At 43.2% G+C, this 16,467-nt stretch overlaps 1 pseudogene; it reads right to left on the bottom strand.

Annotated features, from left to right (window-relative positions):
• Nucleotides 1-14,156: 14,156 nt before the first annotated feature.
• LOC116545116 lies at nucleotides 14,157-14,987 on the bottom strand (annotated as a pseudogene).
• Between the last annotated feature and the right edge of the window lie 1,480 nt (nucleotides 14,988-16,467).

Genomic DNA, 16,467 nt, shown 5'->3' on the forward strand with positions numbered 1-16,467 from the left:
GGTAAGCTCACAAGTGAAATTGTGATTGTATAAGAACACACAGCTGACAATTAACATTGTCACCCTCACACGTAGACAGAGACCACTGTTGAGGTCCTGAATCTCAAATGCATATGCAGTCCACAGTTGGAATTGTGACTATCATACATAAATCCAAGCACAGATGGGATGGTTACTCATTTCCAGACCAAGCTTACGGGCACCCTGATGACCCTGTACCTAGCCAATAGGAGAGATATTGGCTCTCATATCTAGGCCAAAGGCAACTGAGAAGATATTGGATCTATATCAGCATGAAAGTCTCAGAGCAGATTGTGACTCTCACACATACTGTATAAAGCTTCCAAGTAGTACAGAGAGTGTCATAACAGGGCCCAAGATTCAGGATTACCAGGACACTGCTGACAGGTGGAGTTGAAGCTCTCATGCATGGATCCAGTCCAGCATTGAGTCACAGACTTGGCCTCAACTTACAGAAAGAGTGGACTCATATGTGCAGCTGGAATGTGTATGGGAGTGTGAATCCCATTCCAGAACCACCCCCAGAGCGTGTTTGTTACATATCCAATTACCCAGCACCTGACTTACTCTTCTTCCTGGGCCCAGCCCACAGTTAGGACTATGACATATACCTGGACCAAGCACTTAGGTGATGTGACTGTCTTTCTTGAGCCCTGCCCATAAGGGGAATTATGACATGTCTCTGGGATAATCAATTAGGAATGAAATTTACCTTTTCTTCCTGGGACATATCCACAGGCAGCATTGTAACATATCGCTGGGCCTTTCACATGGGTAATGTGACCCTCCCTTTCTCTTTTTGCTGTGCCCCAAGTGGGGATTGTGACATATCACTGGGCCCATTATCTAGGTGATAGGACTCTTTCCTCCTGATTGGGCTCTGCTTACAAGGGAGATTGTGACAAACCAGCACCTAGGTGATGTAACTCTCTCTTCCTGCTTGGGCCTTGCCCACAGAAAAGATTCAGACATATCAATGGGCCAAGCAGCCACATGATGCTACTCACCTGCCTGTGTTCTGCCTGCAGTGGGCATGGAGACATAGTCCTGGTCCAGAACCAAGATGATATCACTCACCTTCCTGCCTCCTGCCCACTGGTGGGATGGTTACATATACTTAGGCTCAGTTCCCAGGCATAATAATAACTCTCATACAGGAACCCAGACAATAAGAGAGATTCTTACTCTTATAGTTAGGCTTATAACAACAGATATGCTTCTGTTTATCCTACTTGTAGAGAAGTCACAGAAAATTAGGGAACTCACGCATATCCTATAGAGCCCTGGGGTGGTACAGAGATGTTGTAACAGGCCAGGACACACATGAGATTGTGACTCTCATAGCACACTCAGCCAACAGCTAGGACTGTTACCCTCACACATGAAGACAGTCCAGTCCTGAGGTTCTGAATCTCATTCCTGGTGGCAGTCAAAAGTTGGAATGGTGATTCTGATACATGGATTTGATTGACAAGTAAAATAATAACTCCTGGACAAAACTTCAGCACTCCTGATAGGCTGTGACTGTCCTACCAAAACACTGTGTTCAGGTGGAGCTGAGGCTGTCGTGTATGGATCTTGTCCACTGTTGGGATCATGAATTGCATGCACAGATGCTGCTCACAGGAGGTGTTGAGTTCCATACCTGCAGCTAGGACACATGCAGGATTAGAGATTTTATTCCAGGATCTTCCTGCAGGTACAATTTTGACATATACTTTTGTCTAGCATGTGAATAATTTTACTTTCCTGCCTGGGTCCAGTCTGCAGTTGGGATTGTGACATATACTTGGGGTGAGTCCATAGGTGATGCAATGCTTCTGCCTGGGCCCTGCTTACAGGAAAGATTGTGATATTTGGCTGGACTCATCATCTAGGTAATGTGACTCTCTTTTTCTTCCTGTGCCCTGTCCCCAGTGAAGATTGTGACAAATCTCTGAGCCAGTGAGCTGTGTACTATGACTCTTCTTTCTTTTTTGGCCCTGCTAACAGGGAACCAAGTACTCAGATGATGTGACTCCTGCCTGTCCCCTGCCTGCAGTGGGCATTGTGACATATCACTGGGCCTAGCACCCAGGTGATGTTACTCCTGTCTTTTCTCTGCTCACAGGTGAAACTGTGCTATATAGCTAGGCCCAGCACACAGGAAAAAATGATGACTCTCATATCTATCCACAGCCAGTAGGAGATATTTTGAATCTCACGGCCAGGCTTAGGGTGACAGGTAACATCCTGGACCTCCTAATTTTATAAAGTTTACAGAAGATTACAAAACTCAGGCCTATTTTATAAAGCTTTAGAGTGATACAGAAAGTTTTATAACAAAGCCCAACTAACAAGTGAGATTGTGACTCTCATAGGCAGACTCAGCTGACACAATCTCTATTCTCACACACGACACAGGCTACTAATGAGTTACTAAATCTCACACATAAGAACAGTTGCAAGTTGGGATTGTTACTCTCATATGCAGAACTGGTCCACAGGAACCTTGGTGACTCTTGAACCATGAGTCAGCAGACCTGTGAGGCTGTGACTCCCCTACTGGAACACAATCCGCAGGTGGGATTGGGGCTGTCATGCACAGACCTTACCCATTGTTGGGACTGTGTACTTGAACCCAGTTCACAAGAGTTGTCTGTCATACCTAAGTCTGGAGCTTGTGTGGGACTGTGAATCTCATTCCTGTACATTCCAAATTGTTTGATTAGGACATATACCTTTATCCAGAACCTGAGTGATTTGATTCTCTTTCCTAGGCCCAACCCACAGATAAAATGTGACATAGGCCTGGACATCACCTAAGTAATGTGAAGCTTCTTCCTGGGCTGTCTACAAAGGGAATTTTTACATATTACTGGAATCAGCATCCACCAAGGTGACATGAGTCTACTGCCTGAGCCCTGCCTATAAAGGACACTGTGACTTTCTCTGGGTCTATCAAATACGTGATGTGACTTTCTTCTACTGCCTTGACTCTGCACTTTGAGTACATTATGATGTATAACTGGCTAAGTACTATACCCAGGAATGTGACTCTCCTTCCTGATTCTTCCTACAGGAAGTATTGCAACATAACACTTAGCCCAGTACCTAGGTGATGTGATTCTCCTTGCTTGGTTGGTCCCTTTCTGCTGAGGAGATTGTGACCCATTGCTGGTTCCAGCACCAAGGTGATGTCACTCTCTTGCCATGGCTCTGCCCATGGGAGCCATTGTGACATATACCTAGGCCACTCACCTAGGTGAAGTGAGTCTCCTCTACTGCCTGAGCTCTGCCTACCAAAGGGATTTTGAGGTATCACTGGACCCAGCATCCAGGTGATGTGACTCTTCTGCCAGGGTTCTGTTCAGAAGAAGGACTGTGACATGTCCCTGGGCCAGCAATCAGGTGATGCACCTTTACTCCCCTCTCTCTGCCCACAGGTGGTATTGTGCCATTTACCCAGGACCAAATCATAGACACAATGATGACTCTGGTAACTGGAGCCAAGACATGTGCTGGATGGTGACTCTTATCACTTGTCCTTTCCACAAGTGTCATTGTAAAATATAACTTTGTCCAACATGTGAGCTATTTGACTCTCCAGACTTGGCCCAGTTCACAAATAAAATTGTGACATATACCTGGGCCAAGAACCCAGGAGATATAACTCGATGTCTAGGCCCTGCTCTCAAAAGGATGGTGACATCACACTGAACCCAGCACCTAGGGGATGCCATTTTCCTTTCCTACATGGGTCCTGCTTGCAGTGGGACTTGTGACATATTGATAGGCTTAGCACCAAGGTGATGTGACTTTTTTTTTTTTTTGCCTGGGCCCTGATCACATGGGTAATTGTGACATATTACTGGCCCCAACACTCAGGTAATGTGACTCTCCTGTCTGGGATCTGCCAACAGAGGGGAATGTGACATATTTGTAAGCCCAGCGCCCAACTGCTGTGAGTCTCCTGACTGGGCTCTGCTGACAGGGAGAATGGTGATTTATTCCTGGGCTCAATACCTAGGTTATGTACTCTCCATTTTACCTAGGCCAGCCTACAAGGGTAATTGTGACATATCACCGAGCCCAGCATCAAGGTGATGTTACTCTTCTGCATAGGCCCTGCCAACAGAAAAAAAAAAAATGACATATCCCTGGTTTGGCATCCAGGTGATGTAACATGTCTTTTGGTCCACACCCACAGATATGATTTTCACCTATACATTTTCCTGGTGCTTTGCCTCTTTAGCTTGGGAGAATCCCACAGACAGAATTGTAACATATACTTGGCACAAGCATCTAGGTGATGCAACTCTTCTGCCTTGGTGCTGTCTTCAAAGGGGATTATAATATATCACGGGGCCAGCAACTAGTGATGTGACCCATCTCTTTTTCCTGGGCCCTGCCCCCAGTGGGGATTGTACATATCCCTGGGTCCTGGACCCATGAGATGTGACCCTCCTACCTGGGCCCTGCCCACAGGAGACATTGTAACATATTTCTGGGCCCATACGTCAGATGGTGTAACTCTCTTCTTGTGCCCAGGTGCTGCTCGCAGGAGGGATTGTGACATAGGTCTGAACCAAGCACCTAAATGATGCCACACTCCTGACTGAGCCCTGCCACCCTTAGGGGAAAATTTTACATATTGTTGACATCAGCACCATGATGAAGTGACTTTCCTATCTAAACTTTTTCCACAGTGGGTATTGTTATATTTTCCTGACCCAGCACCCCGGTGATGTGAGTCTCTTACCTCGTCACTGCTCACAGGTATGTTTGCACTCAGTTCACTGGCATAGTAATAGCTCTCATGCCAGGATCTAGCCACTTAAAAAATGTTGACTCTTGTGACTTTAAATGGGAAATCAGGTAAGATTGTGTGTCCATATAAGAATTAAAGTCTCAGACCTGACTGCAACCATCATGCAAATTATATAAAACCTTCCAGTATTGCAGAGAGTGTCATAACAGGGCCCAGCACACAGGTGTGATTGTGACCCTCATATTTACACCCAGCTGACAGTAAGGATTGTCACCTTCACACATGATCACAGCCCACTGTTGAGGTTCTGAATCTCCAAACTGGAGACAGTCAAAACTTAGAATTGTGACTCTCATATGTGAATACAGTCCACAGGTTGAATGGTGGCCCTCAGACCAGGATTAAGCACACTTGTTAGGCTGTGATTTTTCTACCAAGACACACCGTGTAGGTTGACTGGGCTCTCATATACAAATCAAGTCCACTGTTAAGACTGTGACTCATGTATTTGAGCTAAACTCACAGGAGATGTTGAATTTCATAGCTGGAGCTGAGACATGTGCTGGATTGTGAATCCCATTTTTGGATTTTCCTGAAGGTTTGATGGTGACACATACCTTGCCTAACATGTGAGTGATTTGACACTCATGTGTGAGCCTAGCATGCATGCAGACAGGATTGCTACATATCCCTGGGCCAGTCATTTAGGTGATGCGACATTTCTGCTAGGGTGAGGCCCTGCTCTGAGAAAGGATTTTAACACACTGCTGGACTCAGCACTTAGGTGGTGTGGCCCTTCTTCCTGGGTCCTGCCAAGAGTTCAAATTGTAACACGTATCTGGGCCCAAAACACAGGTAAGGCACTGACTCTCATACTTGGACCAGGACAATAAGAGAGATTTTTACTCTTGTAGCTCAGCCCAGAACAGTGGGTACGTCCAGGGACTTTTATGTGTACAAAATTTGGAGAAAATTATGACACTCACAGATATCACATGAAATGCTTGGGTTGTACAGGGAGTGTCATAACAGAACCCAACACAGAGATGAGATTATTACTCTCCTGTGCACACCCGGCTGACAGGATTGTCACCTTCACACATGGACAGGCCCCACTGATGAGATCTTGAATCTCATTTGTAGGCACAGTCTACAGTTGGAACTTTGCCTATTATATGTAGACTCAGCCACAAATAAGATGGTGACTTGTTTTTGAACCCAGCTTACAGGCAAGGTGATGACTTTCATACCTGGACCCAGCCAATAGGAGAAATATTGCCTCTTGTGCCTGGGCTTAAGGCAATGGGTAATATCGTGCGATTATATCACCACAAAATCCTCAGAGTAGATTGCAACTCTCACAAATACCCTATTAACCTTTCTGTGGTGCAAAGAGGATAATAACAGGGCCCAGCACAAAGGTGAGATTGTTACACTTGTATGTACACTCAGCCAACCGTAAGGATTGTTGCCCTTTTACATAAACACAGTCCACTGCTGAGGTTCTGAATTTTACATCTGAAGGAAGTTGGAATGGGGAATTGTGACTCTCATTTTGGATCTGGTCTACAGGTAGGATGGTAACTATCAAACCAAGATTTAGTGCAATGTTGAGAATATGGCTGCCCTACTAGGACACTGTTCACAGGTGCAGTTGAAGCTCTCATTTATGGATCTTGTACACCATTATGATTCTGTCTCACGCACTTGGGTACTAATCACAGAAGATTGTAACTCTCATACCTGAAGCCTGGAAGTGTGTGAGATTATGAATCCCATTCCCAGACCTTCCTGCAGGTGTAATAGTGACATATACTTTCACTCATCACCTGATTGATTTTACCCTCTTGTGGAAGCCTAACCAACAATTGGTAGTTAAGATTCTGAAATATGCCTGGGCCAAGCCCTTGGGTGATGTGACTCTCCTGCCTGGGCTGTGCCCACAGAAGACATTGTGACATGTCTCTGGGCCCATCACTGAAGTGATGTGACTCTACTTTCCCGCCTATGACCTGCCTCCATTGGGGATTTTTGACATATCACTGACCCACTAGTGTGTGATACGACCCTCTTCTACTGACTGCACCCTACTAACCAAAAACAATTGTCACACACAGTGGAACCTATCACCTAGGTAATGCAACTCACTTATGCTACCTGTGCCCTCCCTACATATGGACTGTGACATACTATAAGCCAAGCACCCAGGTGATGTGACTCTCCTGCTTATGCCCTCCTATACTGGGCATTATGACATATCACTGAGCCTAGCACCCGGATGATATAACTCCTTTTTTTGGACCTATCAACAGAAGGGATTGTGACATCTCTCTGGCTCATCACCCAGGTGACGTGACTATCTTGCCTTCTGATCACCCACAGGTAGGATTGTGACCTCTGCCTAGGCCCAGCACAAGGCATCACGATGTCTCTCAGATGTGGAACTACCCAATAGAAGAGATTTGGGCTCTCATAGATAGATTTAGGGAGAAGGGTAAGATCCTGAGTCTCTTATTTGTAAAAAATTACAGAAGATTCTGACACACACACATATATTATGAAGCCTTTGGGTGGTACAGAGTTTTATAATACAAAACAGAACGCAGGTGATAGATATTCTGACTCATAAGCACATCCTGCTGAAAATTAGAATTGTCACCATTATACATGGACAGAGCACACTGGTGAGCTCCTGAATCTCACATGCAGATGAAGTCCACAGTTGGAATTGTGATTGTTATATGTAAATCTGGCCACAGGTGGGATGGTGGCTCATTTCTGGACCCAGCTTACAGGTCTAGTAATGACTCTAATAGCTGGACCTAGCCAATAGAATAGAAGTTTGCCTTAGTAACTGGGCTTAGGGCAACAGGTAATGTCCTGGGTTTCCTACTTGTACAAAAGTCACAGATCCCTACAACACTTGAGCATATCATACAATGCCCTCAGGTGGTAAAGAGAGTTTTATTTCACACAAATGAAATTATGACTCTTATCTGCACACTCAGCTAACAGGATAATCATCCACCTACATGGGAACAGCCCATTGCTGAGTTCCTGACTCTCACTCCTGGAGCAATTTAAAGTTAGAAATGAGGATCACCTCATACATGGATGCAGGCCACAGGTAAGATGGTGACTTTGGGATCAAGATTAAACACCCTGTGAGGCTGTGTCTCCTCTATTAGGGCACTGCTTTCAGATGAGCTCTCATGCACAGATCCAGTCCACTGTTGACTTTGTGACTCATGTACTTGAACAGAACTCGCAAAAGGTGTTGACTTCTGCTGGTCCTGTCTAAACACAGGATTATGACCTATCCTTAGGCCAAGCACATAGATGATACGACTCTCCTGAATGGGCTATGCTCTCAGAGGAGAGATTGAAATATTTATGCACCCATCATCTTGGCGAGGTGATTCTCCTTCCTGGACTGCACTCAGCCCCCAAGGGGCATTGTGACATATAACTGGTTCCATCACCTAGGTGATGTGACTCTCCTCTCTGCATGGGCCATATCCCCATTTGGAATTCTGACATATCCCTGGGCCCATCACTTAGTTGCTATGACTCTCCTCTCTCGCCTTGGCCTGCTTACCTGGGGAATTGTGATGTATTACTGGGCCCAGTACCAGGTATATTGTGCTCTTTTTTTTGCCTGGACTATTCCTACAGAAGGGAGTGTGACAAATCACTGGACCAAACACCCAGGTGATGTGGCTCTCCTGTCTAAGCAATGGCTATATTTGGAATTGTGAAATATACCTGGGCCATATTTTCTAGGTGATGTAACTCTTCTGTCTGAGCCCTTCCTCAAAGGGCATTGTGAAATGTCTCTGCACCCATCACCTAGGGCATATGACTCTTCTCTTTTTTTCTTGGGCTCTGTCCACAGGACAATTTGTGACATACTGCTATACCCAGCACACAGGTAATTTGATCCTTTGTCCTTGGCTCTGACACATCACTGACATATCAGTAGGCTCAGGAGTCAGGTGATGTGACTTTCCTGCCCGGGATCTCCTCTTAGAATGGATACTGACATATTTTTGGCTCAGCATTCAGGTGATGTGGCTTTTATTACTGATCCCTGTCAACAGGTGATATTATCACATATACCTGGGTCCAGTTCATAGGCATAATGATAACTATCCTACATGGACACAACCAATGGAAGAGATTTTGACTATTCTAGCTAGCTGACAGCAAGGTATTGTGTCCTCAGTCTTCTACTTTTGAAAAGATCACAAAGTATTAGAAAGCTTATGCATACTATATAATGCCCTTTGGTGGTACAGAGACTATCATTACAGGGCCCAGCACACAGTCAACAGTTAAAAGTTTTAATCTCACACATGGACAGAGCTCACTGTTAAGGCCCTGAATGTCACTCATAGACACAGTCCACAGTTGAAATTTTGACTATCACGTATGGATCTGGCCATAGGTAAAATGGGTGACTAATTGCTGGACCAAGCGCACAGGCATGATAATGACTCTCATATCTAAACCAGTCAATAGAATAGATGTTGAATCTCATCCTTAGGCTTGGAGCAACGGATAAGATCATGAGTTTATATTGGAACAAGGCTATAGAGTGGATTGCAAGTCTTAACCATATTATAAAAAGCAGGATATGGTGCAAAGAATAATATAACAAGGCCCAGTACAGTGTTGAGGGTTTGACTCTCATTGCAATCACTGACAACAGTAGAAATTTTCACACTCCCACATGGACACAGCCCACTGTTGACGTTCTGAATTTCACAACCAAAGGCAGTCCAAAGTTGGTATTATTACTCTTATATGTGGATTCTTATATGTGGTGAATCTCTGACCAATATTTGGCAAATATGTTAGTCTCTAACTCTCCTAATGTGTGTTGTCTGAGCTTGAAGCTTTCATGGATGGATTCAATTTACTGTTGAAATCGTGACTTGCATACTTGGACACGTGAGGTGTGTAAAAGTTTATGAGGTCCATACTTTTATACCTGGACCCAGAACTTGTGCAGGAATGTCAATTCCCTTCCTAGACCTTCCCACAGGTGTGAATGTGACATATACTTTTGCCCAGGCAGAACATGACTGATTTGAATATACTGCCTGAATAAAGCCCACAGTTTGGATTGTGACATATACCTAAGCCAATAACTTTGGTAATGCAGCCCTCCTGCCTAGTCCCTTCTCATAGGTGGCACTGTGAGATACCTCTGGTCTCATTTCCAGGTGATGTGATTTTCCTCTCTTGCCTGGCACCCATTCCCAAAGGGGATTTTGATATATTGATGAGCCCAGCACTCAGGTCATGTAATCCTTCAGCCTAGGTTATGCTCATAGGGGACATTGTTACATATCACTAGTCCCAGCACCATAGTGATGTGAATATCCTACAAGCACTCAACTCACAGAGGGGATACTAATACATCCCTGGCTCAGTATTCAGGTGATGTAACTCTCCTGCCTAGTAGGATTGTTACATATACCTACGTTCAGGTCACAGGAATAATGATGACTATCATATGAGTGCCCAGCTAAAAGAAGAGACTTTGACTCTCATAGCTAAAGTTATTTAGAACAATCAGTAATGTTCTGAATCTCCTAATTGTTTAAAGGTTACAGGTGATTATGACACACATGAAGTTTGTATAAATACTTTGGTCTTATCAGAGTCCATTACAGAGGTATATTTTTGCCTCTCATAGGCACACTACCCAACATTTGTGATTGTTATTCTCACACATGGACAAAGCCCACAGCTGAGGTTCTGAATCTCGCATATGCAAACAGTCCACGGTTAGAATTGGGACTGTCGTCACATCTGGCAACAGGTTGGAAGGTGACTCATTTTTGGACCCAGCTATTAACACGTCAGTGTCTCCCATGCCTGGTTCCAGTTTATAGAACAGATATTGACTCTTGCATCTAGGCTTCCAGCAACAGATAAGATGCTGGGCTTTCCACTTTTACAGAAATCTCAGAGAATTACAACTCACGTATATTGTATAATGCCCTAAGGTTGTACAGCGCGTGTTAAAACTGGGCACAGCTCAAAATCTCAATTGTGACTCTTATATGCACACACAGTCCACAGTTACTATTAAATGTGAAGAGACTCCACTCATGAGGTCCTGGATCTCACTCACAGAAACAGTTCACAGGTAGAGTTGTGACTGTCATATATGCATCTATACACAAATTTGATGGTGCCTCATTTCAGGACCCAGCTTACAGGCGCACTGATGACTCTCATACCTGTACACAGCAAATAGGACTGGTGTTGACTCTCATGCCTGAACTTAGGGCAACATGTAGGATTATGTGTTTAAATCATCATGAAGTTCTCAGAGCAGGTTTTATTGTCATGTAGACCATGTGAAGCCCTTAAGTGGTACTGAGGGTGTCTTATAAAGACTCAATGCACAGGTGACATTGTGACTCTTCTATGCACACATAACATATCCTGAGGAATGTCATCTCCTATATGGACACAGCCAATTGTTGAGATTCTGAATATCACACCCAGATTAGCTGAAAGTTGACATTGTGACTCTCATACATGAATCCAATTCACAAGGAGAATGGTGACTTTTATACCAAAATTTAGCACACCTGTTAGGCAGCGACTTTCCTAATTAGGCAGTGTTTGCAAATGAGGTTAGAGCATTCATGCCTGAATTCCGTCTACCAATGAGATTGTGATTTGTGCACTTTAACACAATTCACAGAAGGTGTTGTCTTTTGCATCTTGAGCTAGAAAATATGTGAGACTGTGAATCTCATTCCTGAAGGTGTGAGTTTGACATATAATAGTTTCTCAGCACCTGGTTGACTTTACTTCCTTACATGAGCCCTGCCAACAGTTGGGATTGTGACCACTAACTGGCTTAAACACTTAAGTAATGTTGATGTCCTGCCCGGGTCCTGCCCACAATGGGGATTGTAATGTGCCTCTGAACCCGCCACCTCGTTGATGAGACTCTACTTTCCTGCCTGTGCCATGCCTCCAATAACAGAAATCTGGGCATATTACCCAGGTGGTATGACTCTGCTCTTATGACTGGGCCCTGTGAACAGGGGAAAATGCAACATATTGCTGGGCCCAGCACATAGATGATGTGACTCTTTTTTTTTTTTTTTTTTTCTGAGACGGAGTCTTGCTCTGTCACCAGGCTGGAGTGCAGTGGCATAGTCTCGGCTCACTGAAAGCTCTGCTTCCCAGGTTCAAGTGATCCTTCTGCCTCAGCTTCCTGAGTAGCTGCTACTATAGGTGCATGCCACCGTGCCCAGCTAATTTTTGTATTTTTAGTAGAGACTGGGTTTCACCATGTTTGCCAGGATGATCTCGATTTCTTGACCTCGTGATCCGCCCACCTCAGCCTCCCAAAGTGCTGGGACTACAGGCATGAGCCACCATGCCCAGCTGATGTGAATCTTTTGACTGAGTTCTGCTTACAGTGGGCATTGTGACCTATCGCTGAGCCTAGCACAGGGCTGATGTGACTTTCCTCTGTGAGTCCTGCTCATGGAGAGATATTGACACTTCCGTGGCCCAGCATTCAGGTGATGTGACTTATCTCTCTGATTCTGCTCACAGGTGAGGTTGTGACCTCTACCTAGGCCCAGGCAACAGTCATAATATTGGCTTTGTTACATGGACCCAGCCAATGAAAGAAATTTTGACTCTAATAGCTAGGCTTAGGAAAACAATTAATGTCTTTGGTCTACTAATTGTAAAAATGTCACAGAAGATTATGATACTTGCATGTATTTTATAAAGCCCTTGGGGTATATGGAGAGTTACCTGACAGGGCCCAGCAAACAGTGAGTCTGTGTCGCTCATAAATTCATTTAGCCAACAATTGGGATTGTCACCTTCATACATAAACAGGGTCCACTACTGAGATTCTAAATCTCACACATGGATGCAGTTCAAAGTTGAAACTGTGAATGTAATATGTGGATCTGGCCTCAGGCTGGATGATGTGTAAACTTTCACTTGTCACTTTTCTTACAGCCATGTAATTTTCCATTTTGGCCAAGGATTTTTTTTTTTCAGAAAAAGTGATTGTGGAGAAACATTTATTTAGACATATGAAATATGTCTTCTTTTTAATAGAGCATGAACAAATAGAGCATTATATATTTATTTTACCTAAGTTGTTCTCTTTCAAAAAGACTAATATAATGACAAATTTGAAATTTTCTTGATTTATCCAAAATAAATAAATATGCTCAATTTAAAATAATTTTCCAAAACAACTGGTTTTTGACCAAGATTTAAAAAGCCCCAGAATGTCTTATCCAAAGCATTCAAGTAAAGACTGACAGTTAAAAATTAAACAATAGCGCTTAAGTGTAATTTGTTTTGTTTTCTTTCTTTTAGAGATGAGATCTCACTATATTGCCCCAGCTGGAGTGCCGTAGCTAGTCACAAACACAATCATGGTGCATTACAGACTGGGCTCAAAGGGTCCTCCTGGCTTAGCCTCCTGAGTAGCTGGGACTAAAGGACAGGTCACCACACCGAGCTTTGTTTTTAAAACCACCTTTACACTATTGAACATTTTCGGACATTGGGAAACAAATATATTTTGACTCTCAAGAAAAAAGTACTTGGTGGTACATTGAACAATGAGAACACATGGACACAGGGAGGGGAGCACTACACACTGGAGTCAGTTGGGGGGAAATAGGGGAGGGACGGTGGGGGGTGGGAAGCTGGGGAGAGATAGCAAGGGGAGAAATGCCAGACGTAGGTGATGGGGAGGAAGGCAGCAAATCACACTGCCACGTGTGTACCTATGCAACAATTTTGCATGTTCTTCACATGTACCCCAAAACCTAAAATGCAATAAAATAAATAAATGGGGAAAAAAAAAAAAGAATGAGTTGATGACTTTACAAAACACAAGAGGCCGGATAGTTATCCCAAAATGATAGAAAACAACATTGTGCATTTGCTTTTGTTTGAAGAGAAATAAACAGTTTCCACTTGTTTTAAGTGCCAAAATAGCTAATTCTGTTAAAATGTCACCAAAATTAGTGACATGACTCAGAAAAGCAACTGTCTCCAACAGAAACAACTTTGTTATCTTTTACAAGAACTAAGTTGCAACATTCATTTTTAAGTGTCTGATATAGCCTCAGTATTATCACAAACCACTTTGTTAGATTTTAAATTAATTCTTACACAACCTGAATTAAAACTTGTTCACATTCCAAAGCAAGAAATACTATTGCACATTGGACTCATATTGTAGGAATGTGCGCTTCCCTACATACCACCAAACTGGCAATGCATCTATGAATTATATTTCATTATCTGAATTTATAACACTCAAAGTGCTCTTCCACTTAATAAGTACATTACTATACTTGAAGTATCAAAATACGTCATGAACTCTGAAGTGATTCTCTACGAAGGGACCTTCATTTGTAAAATGAATTCGGCTAGTCTGGCATACCAATATTCCCAAGTATCTAAACAAATTTATTTTGCTCCTTTTCAATTCAAGATCTCATTGGATCATGTACTTGTAAAGTGTTACATGGGTGTGAACAATAATCCTTGTTTGTGCAAATTCTTTCAAGACCTGTGGATAAATAATCCAAGTGTTGCTTCCTCCAGAATGACCACCATCCAGAAAATACATTGTTCTTATGCTTTTAGTGAAACCATCTATGTTCTTGTCTTTCTTGGCTTCTTTCAATTCAAAAAGAAACCGATTCAAAACAACACAACATTTATGGAATCCAGTCAAAGGAAAAGATGCACCTTTCAGTGATGGTAGATAAAAACTCACGGCAGACTCATCAGATTTTTTGTAGGTCTTCTCTTCTTCTCCCTGAAAATGATTTGTAGTATGAGAAGAATTGCACATCTATAATTAGATGATGTGGAGTCCTTATTCCAATCATTCAAATTTTTCTTTGATAAACTACTCTGACTTAAAAGCATTAACTAATAATATATAAAGGTGCTTAAAAGCTCCAGAGTCTGTATTGTGTTCTGGGGAACCAGACATGTTCCTTTTCAGAAAATTGTCATGGCGGCTGAATCTGTGCAAATTCATTAGGGAGCACTTCATTACCTGAATATAGCTATTGGGAAACCGGTGGGCTAAAACTGCAGCAATATTTTCTAGAATCCAATTTTCCCACTGGTAATTAGCAGGATGATGAGTCATAATTTCATAGTAATTCTGCACATCCCCGGGGAAAGTGAGGGCTGCGGTTCCTCTTTAGTCGGCTTTCAGGAAACGGCCCACAGCTCCAGTGTGTCCCTGGCAGCCGCCAGCAGGAGAATCCCGGGGCTGCTGAGCTGCTGGTCCTCTCCAGCGTGGCTTTCGGCAGAGCGGCGCCAGGAGGCGGAGGGGGAGTATCCGCGCCGCAGCTGCTACTGGGTTCCTGGTTCTGTCCTGAGAGAAGAAAGAGGCATCTCCAACTCCAACCTGTGGCAGCAGGAACAACAGCAGCGGCGACCGCAAAAGCCTGTGCTGTTTGGAGGCGGAGGGTGCAGGGTCCTGAGGAAGGGACTGCACAGGAAGCACAACTGTCAGGGCCACGGGCAGGGGCAGGCCAGAAGCCGGCGCAAGGCAACCACATCAGAGGCCAATGTCAGCGTGCAGAGCCGGATTTCATTCTTTCTGTAAACAGTATTCCATTGTGTGTATACACCACATTCACTTTATCCATTTCTTCCAGGTGAACACTAAGATTGATTCTATATCTTAGGTATTGTCAATACAGCTATGATAAACATGGGAGTGCACCTATCTCTTCAATATACTGATTTTATTTTCTTTTGATATATACTCAATCGTGGAATTGCTGGATTGTGTATGGTAGTTTCGTTTTTAGGTTTTTGTTTTTGTTTTGAGAAACCTGCATAGTTTTCCATGCAGATTTCTAATAAATAAATAAATAAATCTACAAATGTACTAAATTTACATTCACACCAACAGTGTATAAGTGTCCCCTTTCTCCACAGCCTCATCAAACTTTGGTATCTTTTGTCTTCTTGATAAAGGCCATTCTAAATGGGGTGAGGTACTGTCTCACGTGGTTTTGGATTGCATTTTCCAGATGATTAGTGATGTTGTGCATTTCTTTGTGTCTTCTTTGGAAAAATATCTATTCAGGTCTTTTGCTCACTTTTTGTTGGGTTTATGTTTTTTTTGAAGAAATAAAAGTAATCTTAGTTTTAGAAGATTTGGAAAATCCAAAGAAAGCAGAAAGAAAGAAAGAAAATTATCTGTTAGTTCATGTCTGGGAGGAATTGTTAGGATTTCGTAGTAGACTCCCCTGGGATTTCTATTTAGTCATATGTAACAAAGGCATGCTTTACTAAGATGTGAATGTACTGCAAATTTTGTTCTGACCTGCCTTTTCAGTTAATTGTATTATCAGTATTTTAGCATATCAGTCATTTTTTTTTATGTTGAAGCTTTATCATCAGTGTGAAAGTATTAAGAGGTAGAGCCTTAAAAAGTGATAAGTGATGAGGGCAGAACCCTCATGGGTGGGATTAGGGCCCTCAAGAGAGTGCATTCATCCCTTTCCATCCCTCCCACCACCACGTGAAGATACAGTATTTTCCCCTTTAGATGCAGCAACAAGGCACCATTTTGGAAGCAGAGAGCAGTACACACCAGGCACCAAGTATGTTGGTGGCTTATTCTTGGACTTCCCAGC

Source organism: Sapajus apella, unplaced genomic scaffold (genome assembly GCF_009761245.1).
Source record: "Sapajus apella isolate SASKATOON/1434 unplaced genomic scaffold, GSC_monkey_1.0 scaffold247, whole genome shotgun sequence".
NCBI lineage: Eukaryota > Metazoa > Chordata > Mammalia > Primates > Cebidae > Sapajus > Sapajus apella.